Source organism: Heloderma suspectum, chromosome 3 (assembly GCF_057233095.1).
Source record: "Heloderma suspectum isolate Gila_16-S chromosome 3, 16-S_ref, whole genome shotgun sequence".
Classification (NCBI taxonomy): Eukaryota; Metazoa; Chordata; class Lepidosauria; order Squamata; family Helodermatidae; genus Heloderma; species Heloderma suspectum.
Genome location: NC_139460.1, coordinates 305032718 through 305050505, shown reverse-complemented (window position 1 = coordinate 305050505; position 17788 = coordinate 305032718). Strand labels below are relative to the sequence as shown.

At 45.3% G+C, this 17788-nt stretch overlaps 2 protein-coding genes across 6 annotated transcripts in view; one reads left to right on the top strand and one right to left on the bottom strand.

The window, feature by feature from the left end:
• Positions 1-14156, bottom strand: part of LOC146351518 (neuroserpin-like) — a 72903-nt gene extending 58747 nt beyond the window's left edge. For 2 of the 3 annotated variants that reach the window (XR_014789624.1, XM_084847448.1), the window contains exon 1: positions 13717-13881. The gene's annotated coding sequence lies outside the window, so the exon portion shown is untranslated. Of the gene's footprint in view, positions 1-13716; positions 13882-13979 lie in introns of those variants that run through there. The other variant, XM_084847449.1, reaches the window with a different exon arrangement.
• Positions 1-17788, top strand: part of PDCD10 (programmed cell death 10) — a 111763-nt gene that overhangs the window by 68575 nt on the left and 25400 nt on the right. The window contains exon 1 of one of the 3 annotated variants that reach the window (XM_084847455.1): positions 14195-14370. The exons of the other annotated variants lie outside the window; for them this stretch is intronic. The gene's annotated coding sequence lies outside the window, so the exon portion shown is untranslated. Of the gene's footprint in view, positions 1-14194; positions 14371-17788 lie in introns of those variants that run through there. 3 annotated transcript variants of the gene reach the window in all.

The following is a 17788-nucleotide window of genomic DNA, read 5'->3' as shown; positions in this document are numbered from 1 at the left end:
TTTAGGAACCTGGAATGTAAGGTCAATGAATCAAGGTAAGCTGGAGGTGGTCAAACATGAGATGGCAAGATTGAACATCGACATCTTGGGAATCAGCGAACTAAAATGGACAAGCATGGGCGACTTTAATTCAGGTGACCATCATATCTACTATTGTGGGCAAGAATCCCTTAGAAGAAATGGAGTAGCACTCACAGTCAACAAAAGGGTGGGAAAAGCAGTACTGGGGTACAATCTCAAAAACGATAGAATGGATCTCAGTACGAATCCAAGGCAAACCATTCAACATCACAGTAATTCAGGTCTATGCCCCAACCACTGATGCCGAAGAAGCTGAGCTTGATCGCTTCTATGAAGACCTACAACACCTTCTAGAACTAACACCAAAAAAAGAGGTCCTCTTCATCATAGGGGATTGGAATGCTAAAGTAGGAAGTCAAGAAATCACTGGGATAACAGGCAAGCATGGCCTTGGTGTACAAAATGAAGCAGGACAAAGGCTAATAGAGTTTTGCTAAGAGAACACACTGATCATAGCAAACACTCTTTTCCAACAGCACAAGAGGCGACTCTACACATGGACATCACCACATGGTCAATATTGAAATCAGATTGATTATGTCCTTTGCAGCCAAAGATGGAGAAGCTCTATACAGTCAGTCAAAACAAGACCTGGAGCTGACTGTGGCTCAGATCATGAGCTGCTTCTTGCAAAATTTCGGCTTAAATTGAGGAACGCAGGGAAAACCACTAAACCATTCAGGTATGACCTAAATCATATCCCTTGTGAATATACAGTGGAGGTGAGGAATAGATTTAAGGGATTAGACCTGATAGACAGAGTGCCTGAGGAACTATGGACAGAGGTCCGTAACATTGTTCAGGAGGCAGCAACTAAATCCATCCCAAAGGAAAAGAAATGCAAGAAAGCCAAGTGGCTGTCTGATGAGGCTTTACAAGTAGCTGAGGAAAGAAGGGAAGTGAAAAGCAAAGGAGAAAGGGGAAGATATATCCAACTGAATGCAAAGTTCCAGAGAATGGCAAGGAGAGACAAGAAGGCCTTCTTAAATGAACAATGCAAAGAAATCGAGGAAAACAATAGAATGGGAAAGACTAATGATCTCTTCAAGAAAATCGTAGATATCAAGGGAACGTTTTGTGCAAAGACGGGCATGATAAAGGACAAAGAAGGCAGGGACCTCACAGAAGCAGATGAGATTAAGAAGAGGTGGAAAGAATACACAGAAGAACTATACAGGAAAGATCTGAATGTCCCTGATAGCCATGATAGTGCGGTCACTGAACTCGAGCCGGACATCCTCGAAAGTCAAGTGGGCCTTAGGAAGCATTACTAACAACAAAGCTAGCGGAGATGACAGGATCCCGCTGAGCTATTTAAAATCCTAAAAGATGATGCTGTTAAAGTGCTGCACTCAATATGCCAACAAATTTGGAACACTCAACAGTGGCCACAAGACTGGAAAAAGGTCAGTTTACATTCCAATTCCAAAAAAGGGCAATGCCAAAGAATGTTCAAACTACCGTACAATTGCGCTCATTTCACATGCCAGCAAGGTGATGCTCAAAATCCTACAAGCTAGGCTTCAGCAGCATGTGAACCGAGAACTAGCAGAAGTACAAGATGGGTTTCAAAGAGGCAGAGGAACTAGAGATCAAATCGCCAACATTCGCTGCATCATGGAGAAAGCAAGAGAATTCCAGAAAAACGTCTATTTCTGCTTCATTGACTACGCTAAAGCCTTTGATTGTGTGGATCACAACAAACTGGCAAATTCTTAAAGAGATGGGAGTACCAGACCACCTTACCTGTCTCCTGAGAAACCTGTATGAGGGTCAAGAAGCAACAGTAAGAACCAGACATGGAACAACTGATTGGTTCAAAATTGGGAAAGGAGCACGACAAGGCTGTATACTGTCGCCCTGCTTATTTAACTTATATGCAGAGTACATCATGAGAAATGCCGGGTTAGATGAATCACAGGTCAGAATTAAGATTGCTGGGAGAATTATTAACAACCTCAGATAAGCAGACGATAACACCCTAATGGCAGAAAGCGAAGAGGATCTAAAGAGCCTCTTGTTGAGGGTGAAAGAGGAGAGTGCAAAAGCTGGTTTGAAACTCAACATTAAAAAAACTAAGATCATGGCATCTGGCCCCATCACTTCCTGGCATATAGAAGGGGAAGAAATGGAAGCAGTGACAGATTTTACTTTCTTGGGCTCCAAGATCACCACAGACGGTGACTGTAGCCATGAAATTAAAAGACGCTTGCTCCTTGGGAGGAAAGCTATGGCAAACCAAGACAGCATAGTAAGAAGCAGAGACATCACCTTGCCATCAGATGTTCGTATAATCAAAGCTATGGTTTTCCCAGTAGTAATGTATGGCTGTGAGAGCTGGACTATAAGGAAGGCTGAGCGCCAAAGAATTGATGCCTTCGAACTGAGGTGCTGGAGAAGACTCTTACGAGTCCCCTGGCCTGCAAGGAGGTCAATCAGTCAATCCTAAAGGAAATCAGCCCTGAGTGCTCATTGGAAGGACAGACACTGAAGCTGAAGCTCAAATATTTTGGCCATCTAATGCGAAGAGACAAGTCACTGGAAAAGACTCTGATGCTGGGAAAGACTGAAGGCAAAAGGAGAAGGGGACGGCAGAGGATGAGATGGCTATATAGCATCACCGATGCAATGAATATGAACTTGAGCACGCTCTGGGAGAGAGCGGAGGACAGGAAGGCCTGGCGTGCTATGGTCCATGGGGTCACGAAGAGTCGGACACGACTTAACGACTGAACAACAACAACAAGCTCAATGGCTCCAGCAAATTAGATTGTTACCTTGTCATGGTGCTGAAGCTTGAGCACCTCAATGACGCCATGAGCTAAACCATGAAGGGACACCCAAGACAGGAAGGTCATGGCAGAGAGATCAGACTAAATACGATCCCTGGGGAAGGTAATGGCAACCTACCCTGGGATTCTTGCCATGAAACCAAAATGGATCAGTACAACTAGCCCCAGATGTGATGACGCAGCTAGCTCAAAGCCGAAAGGACGGCTAGAAGCCAATGGTGCTGGTGGTGAACGACGAATCCGATGTTCTAAAGATCAACACACCATAGGAACCTGGAATGTAAGATCTGAGTCAGGGCAAATTGGATGTGGTTATTGGGGAGATGTCAAGATTAAATATAGACATTTTGGGTGTCAGTGAACTGAAATGGACTGGAATGGGCCACTTCACATCAGATGACCACCAGATCTACTACTGTGGACAAGAGGACCACCGAAGAAATGGAGTAGCCTTCATAATTAATCATAAAGTGGCTAAAGCAGTGCTTGGATACAATCCAAAAAATGACAGAATGATCTCAATTCGAATTCAGGATAAGCCATTTAACATCACAGTGATCCAAATATATGCCCCAACCACAGAGGCTGAAGAAGCAGAAGTAGATCAGTTCTATGAGGATCTGCAGCACCTACTGGATAGTACGCCAAACAAAGATGTTATTTTCATTACAGGAGACTGGAATGCTAAGGTGGGTAGTCAAATGACACCTGGAATTACAGGCAAGCATGGTCTGGGAGAAAAAAATGAAGCAGGACATAGGCTGATAGAATTTTGCCAAGACAACTCACCGTGCATAACAAACACTCTCTTCCAACAACCTAAGAGACGACTTTATACATGAACTTCACCAGACGGTCGACACCGAAATCAGATTGACTACATCCTTTGTAGCCAAAGGTGGCGGACATCTATGCAGTTGGTAAAAACAAGACCTGGAGCTGATTGTAGTTCAGATCACGAACTTCTTATTGCACAATTTAGAATCAGACTAAAGAGAATAGGGAAGACCCACAGATCAGTTAGATATGAGCTCACTAATACTCCTAATGAATATGCAGTGGAGGTGAAGAATGGATTTAAGGGACTAGATTTAGTAGATAGGGTCCCGGAAGAACTATGGACAGAAGTTCGCAACATTGTTCAGGAGGGGCAACAAAAATGTCCCAAAGAAAACGAAAACCAAGAAGGCAAGATGGCTGTCTGCTGAGACACTGGAAGCAGCCCAAGAAAGAAGGAAAGCAAAAGGCAACAGTGATAGGGGGAGATATGCCCAATTAAATGCAAAATTCCAGAGGTTAGCCAGAAGAGATAAGGAATTATTTTTAAACAAGCAATGCGTGGAAGCGGAAGAAGATACTAGAATAGGAAGGACAAGAGACCTCTTCCAGAAAATTAGAAACATCGGAGGTAAATTCCAGGCAAAAATGGGTATGATCAAAAACGAAGACGGCAAGGACCTAACAGAAGCAGAAGAGATCAAGAAAAGGTGGCAAGAATATATGGAAGATCTGTATAGGAAGGATAACAACATCGGGGATAGATGTGACGGTGTGGTCAGTGAGCTAGAGCCAGACATCCTGAAGAGTGAGGTTGAATGGGCCTTAAGAAGCATTGCTAATAACAAGGCAGCAGGAGATGACGGTATCCCAGCTGAACTGTTTAAAATCTTGCAAGATGATGCTGTCAAGGTGATGCATGCCATATGCCAGCAAATTTGGAAAACACAAGAATGGCCAACAGATTGGAAAAGATCAACTTATATCCCCATACCAAAAAAGGGAAGCACCAAAGAATATTCAAACTCTCGAACAGTGGCACTTATTTCACATGCCAGTAAGGTAATGCTCAAGATCTTGCAAGGTAGACTCCAGCAATTCATGGAACGAGAATTGCCAGATGTACAAGCTGGGTTTAGAAAAGGCTGAGATGGACTTCTGGGGACAACATGCTTACGACTTGACTTGTTAAATTGATTTGTGGAAACATTACAAGGGCTGGCATTGTTCTGATAGTGGCTGAACAACCAGCACAAGCAACACCTAGTAGCCTCATGAAATGGTAGTGGGTTGTGCAATCGATTGCAGAATGCCAATACTTTGTAGAACAGTTTGAGCAGGGGGCTAGAACCAACCAGCCCTCCGGGCTTCCCCATATGGCTTCCCCTTGGCTCTGCCCCCTTCCCCGAACCATGGATCACTTGGTGGTTTTCCAGCCTCCCCCAACCCCTTTCTAAAAGGCTGAAACACTTCTCCTAAGGCTTGGTTACTGGCAGTAAGAACTTTAAGCTAAAATGTCCTGGGTTTTTTTGGCATTGCCCTTTTTTCCTCTGGCCGCCCCTGCCCCTAGAATGCAGCCCCCAAGAGCTTCTCCAAAATGCAATTCAGGCTGAAAGAGGATCTTGAGGATGCCGATTTGACACTTGCACACAGGGTGGGCCCTCTCATGAGGCAGGGTGAAACCTCCACTCCAGGTGGTGGAGCAGGAGGAACGGTGAACTGTATGCTCCCCATCCTCACTCTGCCAAGAGAGCTGCCTGCTGCTGTGTTGCTGGAGCAAGGTGGAAGTAGCAGGTGCTCCAGAAGTCCCGCCAGTCTTGCTCACCTCTTGCAGAAAACTCCATTTTAAGAGAGCAGCTGTCATGCAAACCAGGTCAGTGCATTATACCAACCCACACCACCGGTCCATTGAGCTCAGTATTGTCTACACCAGCTTTCCACCACCTTGTAGTCTAAAACATCAGGAAGGCACAACTCCCATCAGCCCCTACCAGCATTGAGAGTGGAAATAAAGGCTGCAAGTTGTCGCCCAAAACATCCGCAGGGCATCAGGTTGGGCAAAGCTGGACCACACTGACTCCGGGGGTTCGGGCAGGAGTTTTCGCAGCCCTACCTGGAGATGCTGGGGACTGCATGTGGGACCTTCTGCATGCCAAGCAGGCGCTCTGCCCCTGAGCTATGGCCCTTCCCAAAGAATCAGATGGAGTGCCACATGGTGCTGCATATGTCCCCGCTGCTGGATGTGTCATTTCTACCGAGCTCAGTCGTCTATGGTATGCCTGTTCCATGCCCGAATGAGCTGTAAGCCTGTTTCCGTACATGGCTTGCTATTACTGGATTGGGGCAAACGGGTGAAGTACAACACAGAATAAACTAAATTAATGAGGCGAGAACACTGTAGGAATGCAAGACACATGGCTTGACACCTGGGATGAGAAATACAACGTACAATCTAAGCAACAAAGATGAACTATGGCTCAATCTTAAACGCTCACGACACCAGCACATACATGTTTGGGATGGGGCATATGGACTGCTGTACCCACACAAATATCCTGTCATACAGGAAGATTATATGGGCACAGCCAGCCAATATGCCAGCCTCTGTGCACAGGATAGGAGTGCTTCAATTCACAAACCAGTTCCTCTAAAGTTATCCTATAGACTGCAACAGGTAGTTTGTTAACGAAGTACAGCCTTACCTTTTCCGCAGTAACAAACATTTCTTAATACAAAACTGGCCACATCCTAAACACACTACGGGGTAAGTTCCACTGAACTCAGTATGGCTTTCTTCTAAGCAAACATTCTCAGGGCTGCACTGTTTTACAGGTATCTCCAGTGAAACAAAATCCCAATCAATGGCCTTGTAGGCCCCTTCCAACCCTACTATTCTATGATACTATTCTATGATTCAAGCTTTTATTTCCAGCTAGATACTGATCATCCAGATAATAATTTTGGCAGAATTTCAATTTGGAAGTCAATCGCTAAGGCTGAGAAAATTCCAGCAACTGGTTTTCTAAAGACCCAAAATAAAAATACATAAAGATCTGATTATAAGCCCTACAAATTCTGGATTGCTCCTCAAAATGTAATGCTGGTATTCAGAAATTTGAAACATCTTTGCATCCTGTGCATTGTTTGTTATAGGACTGTAACTTCAGCATTTATATAACACCACATGATACAAGGGTGAGATCTACTCTTATTATTAGTGATCATTAAGAGAAATAATGAGAAGCCTAGCATGGAAAAACATTTTTTAAAAGGACTCAACATTCAGTGGATTTTATAGCATTCTTGCTTCCCTCCCACCCATCCGTGTCAAGTGGAAAAAGTGATGGATGACTCCACACTAGAGTGCTATCCCCTATAGTTGAAGTCTCATTCGTGCAGCTAACAGCTTCAAAAAGAAACCTGTGCTTTCCTGCACAGTGACTCTTCTCAGCAAGGGCTGATGGGTTCAACCACCTGAGACAATGGATTTCTCATCCCCCCTGCACACACTTTTTTTGGTTTTAAATGCTGACTTTTGGCATGCAATTTCAAATGAAGTGTAAAACTTCCAAAGTTTCTATTAGAGACAGAGTTCATATTTTGAACTCTGTCATGGTGAAAGGCACACCCCTGGGCAGGGCTAGCATACCCAAAGTAAATGTGGGGCTTGGGGCACACAACAGCTATACCGTGGAGAACCCAAGTTAAGGAAATAATCAGACTTAAAGTAGCCTCAGGAAATCCAGAAAAGCTCCAGGGTGGTTGCGGGATGGCCACGACGTCATGTGCCCCGAATGACCTCAAAAGGGAGTCAGCTCACAGCAAATCATCCATGGAGACACCCATACACACAGTTCCATGGGACTTACTCCCAAGTAAGTGTGCACAGAATTACAACCTTAAGTCTCAAATGTAGTTAGGTCTGTATATCCTGCCTCCAATCCCATTACTACACCATGTCACTTCCTTGTTGGTCAGATTATTTAATATAGTATTTGAGAAGTCAATTTCTTTCCTTTTAATAGCAGCTGAAAAAACTAAATAGTGATCCAGTTGAAGACAATGTCAAAATCCCCATTGACTTCAATATAAAGATTTCAGCCTGTATTAATGGACATGGAAATATACAGTGCCCAAGGGCTGTTGATTACTTAACAGGCTGAAATTCAATATAAAACGTTCAATAGAAATATTTCAAATACCACTCTCTTTTTTTAATGGCATTATGTAGAGAGCACTGTAGGATGATGGACAGTAATACTGAGAAAAACTAAATAGTACCTATAACATAATACTGTATTTGAAAATATAATGCTTACACAATGTATATATACACACACAGCTAAAAAGCTACTTCTCAGTGTTAAGAGCATGTATTTTAAAATTTTGAGCATCTTTTACAGTAAATGGTAGCATTGTCTTAAGAACATCCAGCAGAGAACATATACAGTTGCAATCAAAATTATTCAACCCCCATTGCAAATCAGGTTGATTGTCAAAATTTACAGACTTTCAGCTGTTTGCAAAGAACAAATCAAACAAAAGCAATTGAAATAGCTCAACACAACGAATGCCTCAAGCGGTTTCCCCAAACTCAACTGAAAATGCAACTTCTAATGACTTCTCCAATCTCAAAAGTATTCAGCCCCTTCACAGCAAGCATCTTTAGCACTTAGTAGAGCAACCTTTTGCTGTTATGACCTGCTGCAAACAAGATGCATAGCCGGACACCAGCTTCTGGCAGCGTTCCTGAGGAATCTTAGCCCATTCCTCATGAGCAATGGCCTCCAGTTCAGTAATGTTCTTGGGTTTATGTGCTGCAACCGCCTTCTTCAAATCCCACCAGAGATTTTCTATGGGGTTCAAGTCAGGTGACTGTGATGGCCACTGTAGAATCTTCCAGGACTTCTTCTGCAACCAAGCCTTGGTGGGATTTGAGGCATGCTTGGGATCATTGTCCTGTTGGAAGGTCCACTAACGCCCAAGCTTCAGCTTCCTCAGACAGCGTGACATTTTCTCCTAGGATTTCCTGATACTCCACTGAATCCATCTTGCCTTCCACATGCTGCAGGTTTCCAGTGCCAGAGGATGCAAAGCAGCCCCAGAGCATCACTGAGCCACCCCCATGCTTAACTGGAGGCAGAGTGTTCTTTTCAGCATATGTTTCATTCTTCTTCCTCCAGACATACCACTGATCCATCGGGCCGGAAAGTTCCAGTTTTGTTTCATCGCTCCACAGAACAGAATCCCAAAACTTCTGTGGCTTATTTATATGATTTTGAGCATATTGGAGCTGATATTTCTTGTGCTTTTGGGTCAGTAGCGGTGTACATCTTGGAGTTCTGGCATGGAAACCTTCTGCATTTAGTATGCGCCTTACTGTGCTCACTGAAACCTCAGTGCCTGTTGCCACCAAGTCTTGCTGCAGGTCTTTAGCAGTCACTTGGGGTTTTTTCTCAGCCTGCTTTCTCAGAAACCTGGTTGCAGCCATTGATAGCTTCCTTTTTCTGCCCCATCCAGGTAGTGTAACCACTGTTCCTTTAGCAATGAACTTGCGAACTATTCTTCCAACGGTGTCTCTAGGAACATTCAGTGCCTTCGCTATCATTTTGTATTCGGTTCCTTGTTTGTGAAGGGCGATGATCTCTCCTCTTAACTTTTTGGACCATTCTTTTGACATAGCTGTATTTCTAACATGCAGTCAACACTGACACTCAACAAACCCCTAGCTAGTACAGGTATTTCATGTGTTCCAGCTCAAGCACACCTGGTGCAACTAATGAAGCCCTTGATTAGTTGCATCAGGTGTGCTTGAGACAACACCTGTTTTGCATATTTGTGCTGTTGTGAGAGATTTTATTCAGGGGGTTGAATACTTTTGAGACTGGAGTAGTCATTAGAAGTTGCATTTTCAGTTGAATTTGGGGAAACCACTTGAGGCATTCATTGTGTTGAGCTATTTCAATTGCTTTTGTTTGATTTGTTCATTGCAAACAGCTGAAAGTCTGTAAATTTTGACAATCAACCTGATTTGCAATGGGGGTTGAATAATTTTGATTGCAACTGTATGAATTGTGGCTTATGGAGAACAATAATGGGCAAAACCCACTTTCTCTTCAAGTAAGAGGAGTATTTTTTTCTAACTACTCACTGAAATCAGATATAAGCCAAAATCTCAGTAAGGGAAAAACTACTGCAGATATTCTTGTTTTTTAAAAGAAAATCTACATCGCTTGCAACATCTATGCAAAATGGAGGAAAGATGCAATAATATAACCTAGTAGGCATCTAGCAACAGGGGGAAGAAAACAGTAAAGGTTCTTTGTCAAACTGTGAAGTGTTTCAAAGAGATACGTTATATTGCCTCTATTCCAAATAAATCAGATGTGGTCAAAGTTATTTTGTTGAAACATCTGGCGCCCATGACCCCCCACCTCCAAAAAGAAGGAGAAAAAGCATTGTACAATTTTTTGTGAACAGGACAGCCTCTTTAAAAAAGAAAAGAAAACACCACTGAGGCACTGCAGCTCTCTCCTGAGTGCTGAGAATAATTCTATAATAATTTAAGAAATTAATAGTAAAAATAATAAAAATGCTTGCTATCTATCCGAAGAAAGGTGGATCTGTCTCAGCTTTGTCCACCTGGGTACTCAGTGCAGCATCAACCTAGACTGGAAGGTTGCGGGGGGGGGGGGCGGAGGTGTTGCCATCATCCATAGGGATTCCATCTCCCTTACAAGGAAACCCATTCATCCTGGCACCAGTTTTGAGGGTCTGTACCTTGTGTTAGGCTAAAGAGACAGAAGAGGTATGCTGCTAGTGTACTGCCCACTCTGCTGCCCAGCAGTCTCCCTGCCTGAGCTGCCTGAGCTGGTCTCGGAAGTGGTGCTGGAGAACCCTAGGACTATGGTACTGGGTTGGTTCTGGGGGACCAACATCCATGCCGAGGCTATCTTGACAGCGCCTGTTCAGACTTCATGATAACCATGGGGCTGTCTCAGGACATCTCTGGCTCGACACATATGGCAGGGCAAACCCTGGACCTGCTTTTTGCTGTTGGGTGGATGAGGGATGTTCTGGTTTGGGTCCGTCCCCCCCAACAACAACCCCGTTGTCATGGTCAGATCATTTCCTTGTGGAAATTGGTTTGGCAGTAGCAGATCCTCCCTGCAGGGGTGGGGGACCAATTAAAATGGCCTGCCCCTGGAGACTTATGGAATCCAATGGATTCCTGAATGCTCTGGGGGATTTTCTGGCTGGTAGGGCTGGAGATTCAGTCGAGGCCTTGGTCTCACTATGGAATGGTGAAATGGGAAAGGACATCGATACAATTGCTCCCAAGTGCCCACTCTGATGCTGTGGAGCCTGTAAAACAGGTCGGACAGCAGGTAGAGTGTAGGTGGCGCATGTCTCAGAGTGAGTACGATTGAAGATTAGAAAAAAAGACTCTTCGTTGTGCTATTATGTAGCAGTGTGGATAGCCAAAAAATCTTATTACACCTCTATTATTTCATTCTCGAAATGTCACCCAGAATATTGTTCCAAGTGGTGAAGAGCCTGTTGGGATCTGGCTTGGGCTCAGAGAAACTGCAACTGGAACCCTCGGTCATTTGCTGTAATACATTTCCTAGGCACTTTGAGAAGAAAGTCTCTCGTATTTGCTCAGAAGTTATCACAGTGACTGGGGAGGTGTCCAGTGCTCTGCCTGGTTATGTTTCCTGGGATCAGTTTCAGTTGTGGCAGCCTGACGACGTGGACAAGATGCTTGAATCAGTCTCTCCCACCACAAGTAAGCTTGACCCTTGCCCATCTTGGCTAATACGATCTAGCGGGGGTGGATTGATTGGGTGAGTCCAAGGGGTGGTAAATGCTTCTCTCTGTCAGGGGGTGGTTTCTGCCACCTTGAAAGAGGCTATCATGCACCATCTCCTGAAAAGGACCTTCCCAGGACCCAGAGTGAATGAGAACTACCACCCCATCACTAATATCCCCTTTTGGGGCAAGGTGGTTGAGTGTGTGGTGGCTGGGCAGCTTCAGATGTTCTTGGAGAAAACTGATTATCTGTACCCATTTCAGTCTGGTTTCAGGCCAGGGTACGGCACTGAAACAGCCATACCCTGCTCTGACTGACAACCTACTTCAGGTGAAAGACAGGGGGAGTGCTACCCTGTCGATCTTCCTGGATCTCTCAGCGGCTTTTGATACCATTGATAATGGTACCTTACTTGATCGGCTCTGCGGGATGGGGGTTGGGGGCACTGTGCAACAGTGGTTCTGCTCCTACCTGCAGGGCCGATTCCAGAAAGTGGTATTGGGGGATTCCTGTTCTACCCCATGGCTATTAAGCTGTGGGGTGCTACAGGGTTCTATTCTATCCTCCATGCTGTTCAACATCCATATGAAGCCAGTGGGAGAGGTCATTAGGAGTTTGGGGGTGGGGTGTCACCAGTACGCTGATGATGAGCAGCTCTACTTCTCCTTGTTGTTGGAGTCAGCTGGGGTGGTGAAGGTGCTGGACCAGTGCCTGCAGGCGGCTGGATGAGGACCAATAAACTTAAGCTGACTCCTGATAAGATGGAAGCTCTGTGGATTGGTGGCTTCCAAGTCTAGGAACTGGGTAAGCAACCTGTCCTAGATGGGGTTGCACTCCCCCTGAAGGAGCAGGTGTGTAGTTTGGGAGTACGCCTAGATCCACTCCTGTCACTGGAGCCCCAGGTGGACTCTGTGGCCCGGAGTACTTCGGGCTGATCCACTAGCTACAGCCTTTCCTGGACAGGCTAACCTAGCCACAGTAGTGTACACACCAGTAACTTTCCAATTAAACTATTGCAATGCACTTCACATGGGGCTGCCCTTGAAGACTTGACAGTTGCAGCTACTGCAAAATGCAGCAGCTAGACTGTTTACTGGAACATCTTGTAAAGATCACATAACACCAGTCTTAAAGGAGTTGCACTGGCTGCCAGTATGCTTCCAGTTTATTTATTTATTTCATTTCTATACAGCCCAGTAGTGGAAGCTCTGTGGGTGGTTCACAAAAATTAAAACCAAACGGCACGCAATAAAACAATTTAAAATATGTAGAACATTAAAACCACAATATAACAATACAACCATAATAAAACCTAGCAGCAGTGCAGAAATTTAAAATACAGATTTAAAACAGCAAAGCTAAAAGTCTAGAAAACTGAAATGCTAAAACGCCTGGTAAAATAAAAAGGTCTTCACTTGGCGCCGAAAGGAATACAATGTAGGTGCCAGGCAAACTTCACTAGGGAGCTCATTCCACAGCTGGGGTGCTGCAGCAGAAAAAGCCCTCCTCCTAGTAGCCACCCGCCTCACTTCCTTTGGCAGGGCTCACAGAGAAGGGCTGCTGAGGATGATCTTAAGGTCCGGGCAGGCCCATATGGGAGGAGGCGATCCTTCAGATAACCTGGCCCCAAGCCGTTAATGGCTTTGAATGTTAATATCAGCACTTTGAATCGGACCCAAAAATGGACTGGTATCCAGTGCAGCTGAAAAAGTACTGTCATAATATGAGCATCCCTGGCCAGTTGGAATTCAAGGTGCTAAGGATGACATTTAAAGCCCTACGGGTCTTGGGACCGCGATACTTGAGGGAGTGCCTCCCTCCATCTATGCCTGCCTGAGGTTTGAGATCTGTTGGAGGTGCCGTCCTCTGCGTCCCACCAGCGCGAAACATACACTACGGTGGAATGTGGGAGAGGGCTTTTTCTGCTGTGGCACCCCAGCGGTAGAATGCCTTCCCCCTGGAGGCCCGATTGGCACAGACACTGGCTTCATTTCAGTTAAAACATGGCTTTTTACCAAAGCTGTTGAGGGCTAATTGAATTTCCTTAAGTTGCAGACGGTTTTAATTGTCTTTAGATTGTAAATTGGTATTCGCTTGCTTAATGACTTAACACGTTGCGGCTGTTTAAGTTATTTATTGTTTCATACTGTTTAAATTGATTTTATCAGTACGGCACCCGGAGATCATAATGATACAGGGCGGGATACACGTGTTTTAAATAGATAAATAAAATAAGCAGGTGGCAGTGCTTACCTGCCCCGCAGCCCTTCTGCTGAGCGGTGTGCCTCAGCCCCCCGTTCGCTCCCCAGCGGGGCTGCGCTGCGCCTTGTCGCCGGAGCGGTGGAAGAGGCGCAGCAGTCACCGCGCGCCGCCTCGGGGATCGTTTCTCCCGCGTCTTGCAGCGCCTGGAAGAGCTGCGCTCGCCCCCTCCCCCTCGCCTCCTTATATGGCCAACGCCCCGCCCCCTTCCCCGCCCCTGTGCCGCGATTGGGCGGCATTCCCCCCCACTCACTCACTCACTCACTCCCCCGCCTGCTCGCTCGCTCGCCTCCCCGCGCCGCCTCAGCGCCCTCCCGCTCGGGTTCGGCTTGGCTTCGTCGCCGCAATGCTTCTCGGGAGTCGAAGTTTTTCCGGGAAGCGGACTACAGGTCCCGTGGGCCCGCGCGGTCGCCGGCTAGTTCCGGACAACGCCTGGTGTGTGGCGGCGGCGGCGGCGGGCGGCGAGAGGGGCGCTTCCTTTCCGGCGAGTACTTCCGGCAGTAGCGACGGCGCGGCCCGCTCGGAGCCTTGACGGCAGCGAGGGGCGGGCGGGCAGCGAGGGGCGGGAAGGCGGCCCCGGGGGGCCTGTCGTCGTCGTCGTCGTCTTCTCCTCGCGGGATCGCCGGGCAATGGCCGCAGGGGCCACTGGTAGGTTTGCGCGGGGCCTAGCCGCGCCGCGCCGCACGGCGTGAAAGGGCTTCGAGAGTCTGGGGGCCCGGAGAGCCGGCCGGGGCTGGAGCCGGGCCTCGTGCCTTGGCAGCGGCGCGAGGGGAGGCGAGGCGAGGGGAGGGGGCAGTGAGCAGGGCTCCCCGCGGCCTTGAGGGGAAGGGGTGTCCCTGGGCTACGGGTAGAGCCAGGGCTAGGTGTGCTGGGTCTCCGCTTCCGCTGTGGGGGGAGCAGGGTTAGTGGAGGGGGTAGGAAGGCTTTGGGGGGGCGGTCTAAGTGCGCATGACGTCAAGGATGGGAGGGAGGGAGGTTGGGATGGCCTCTTATCTTGGAAGAGCAAAAGTGGGTAGGACTGGAAGGAGGAAGTCGTGCTGAAGGCCTGTGTCCCTGGTCTTGATGGAGAAAGGCCTTCTTGGAGCAGGGTTGGGCAGGGATCATGTATTCCTCTCTCCACCTGCCCTCTTCAGAGAGGAGTAGTTGATATGGCTTGATAGGCCTGGTCTATATAAACAGCAGATGAAGAGCTTAAAACTAGTGTTGGAAGCACTTTAGACTGATGGTGGTAGAGGGTTGACATTTTTACAACTAGAAAGCCAGTATGTCGGGGAGAAGGCTAGGTTCTAACTTCCTACATGGGTCCAGTTTTCTTCGTGCAGGGAGTTGTGTTTATAAGCACTCAGGAGTTTCCTGCCACGCTGCCTGTAGTAGGACAACCTAGGAAGTTTTACCACTTCATCTGTTTGGTAGGCCAGTGCATGTACGCTCCTTCTGTTTATATACTCATATATACATGTCTATCCTTGGAATGTGTAAAACTGATGTGCTTGTAGATGAAGGGAGATAGATTAATGGAGGAATCAGTGAATAGATTTAATGAAGAAGGTGTGGGACATTGGATACATAGGATGCCAAGCTTTGGCTGCTGTTGGAGGCAGAGTGCTGGACTGGTGGAATGTTTGCTATGATCCAGCAGAAACAGCTCTTGCATTCTTTTAAGTATTGGATGGAAAGTAATGAAGAGATATGTGGAATGGTAATAGAATAGATGTAGGTTAGTTGAATTGGTCATGCTATATTATCGTTTATGGTGAGTTGGGTCTTGGATGTGGGATGGTGGCAAGAAGACTGTACAAAGTAGTTGTTTGCGGGGTCATTGAATTGATCATGAAGGTTGCTTCTAAAGACAAAATCTATTGATGAGACTTTTTGTCTGGGAGTGAGTACAGTGTTTTGGATGAGTAGGGAGGCTTCTGGGTTTTTGGTTGAAGAAAGAGGTCTTGTCACTTTAATATGACTAGGATGAGCAGATCAGGAAGCCAGACTCTATTGCATAATTCAAGAAAAGGTAGCCGTGCTGCTAAATTTTAGAGTGTTTCCCTAATTCAACCAGGAGATAGGGTTCTTAGAAGGCATATTTCACGCAGTAGGTGCTGAAATTGTGAGATTGTCACAGTTGAAGGTTAGAGGTAGGCATCTCTTAGAGAAGTGCTCCCCTTTATTATGTTGCTAGATATGAAAGGGAGGCTAATTTTGACAGTTATTTCACCACCACACAATAATGATGTCTCTGACACTTGAGCCATATTCAGGACAGGCACATCTGTTTGTAGTAGGCATGCGTTAAGCTCCAATAGATGTGGTTGTAGGCTTGTGACTCAACTATGATACACTTATGTTTATACAATTGATACGAGCATTTATTGTATCTTTTCCTGCTTCAGTTTTTTTCTTTCTTTAAAAACGCCAGGAATATCTAAAGCTGGGGTGAGGAACCATTTTCATCGTCTCAGTCAAAATCTGCTGGGATCTGCATGCCAGAGCCCAAAGTGGCCGAGTTACAAATGCAACTCTTAACTTTGTACAATATACAACAGAAAAAAATACATTTACATCCAAGCATTATCCTTCCCTAACTTGTGCAAGGTTCCTCCATTACCTTTGTAGTTAGGGAGCAGAGCAAAATGGAGTAAATAATATCAATAACCTGGAACATGGTTCCTGAGGGTGTGTGGCCTGGAAAGGGTCTGGACATCTGGTTTGAGAAGCCTGGAACTTTGCATTTGGCCCATGGGCCAGAGAGTCTCTCTCCCCCCCTCCCCCCCATCTAAATAGTTTGGCTCCTATTAATGTACTATACCATGTTTGGTATATTAATTCTTTTTTTTACAATTTTTTTATTGAATTTCAGTAATATTAACGAAGCAAAATAAGACAAAATCAAACCAAAATTAAAACTAAAATAAAACAAATTCCATCAGGATTACATCTTCTAACCATATCCCTTGTTGATATGCCAAGGTTCTTTTCTGGACTCTTTGCTCTAATGATGTATCTGGAGAATAGAAAATGAAACTGATAGGTTTTTAATGTAGGAACCAAATAGAGAAAGTAAATGTATGTATTATTCTTTCAGTTTCTGTAACTTTACTGAGGATTAAGGAAATAAGTGCAGAGTTGTCTACCAGCTGATATACTTTTTCTCTGATCTGTTTTTTAAATCCTTTTCCCCCCTTTAAAGCACTAGTATTGCTAGCCTTGTTCAAGTACCAGAAGCATAATATCCCACCTCATGTGGGATATATATTTATGTCCACTTTGTTCTGAGAACAGGGAAAATGTTTTCTTCAGTACTTCTGAGAAAGACAGCATAACTTTTAAAGAAGCACTTAAGAAACAACAACAACGTAGAACGTCCATGAAATCATGCTTTTGAAATGGAGGTAGTCTTGCTGGTGGTATTCACCATTTTTAAATAATAAGATTAAACCTTAAAAGTGCACCAAATGGGTGCAGATACAGTGGGGAAAGCGGAGTTGGTGGATGTGTTGCTTGTCACTAATGTCACAGGTGCTGTCAAGAAAGGACTTGTGACCCACATTCCACACAGCATACTCAGTTCTAATGGGTGAGGTGCACTAGTTGGTGAAACAATTTTCATTTTTCTAGTGCCAAAATATTTTGGTTTGTTCTGGAAAATACAGTATCCTACAATACAAAAACCACTTTGAAAGGTGCCTGGATTTTTCACCACAAAATGAAGTACAGCTCTGTGCGTGTGTGTTGCACCAGAAAACCCATCACTTGGAGTTGCTCCTAGTGAAAACGCTAGGCCTATTTACTGTGTTCTTTTTAAAAAAATATATAACGATGTAATCTAATGACAACAAGTGATTTGTACTGTAAAAACTGTGTCTATGCAGCATTCTGAAATAACTGCCTACTAAATAAGTTATGTACTTGCAGATGCTCTTGGGGACACTCTAAGAGGAAATATTGGTTAGAAAAACTATTTTCCTTTTAAATTTTAACCTTGCTTGTTTCTCATCCTTGGCAGTTGATAGTATTTTGAGAGAGATAAAAGTGTAGATGCAATATAAACATGCACTTTAAATTAACACAT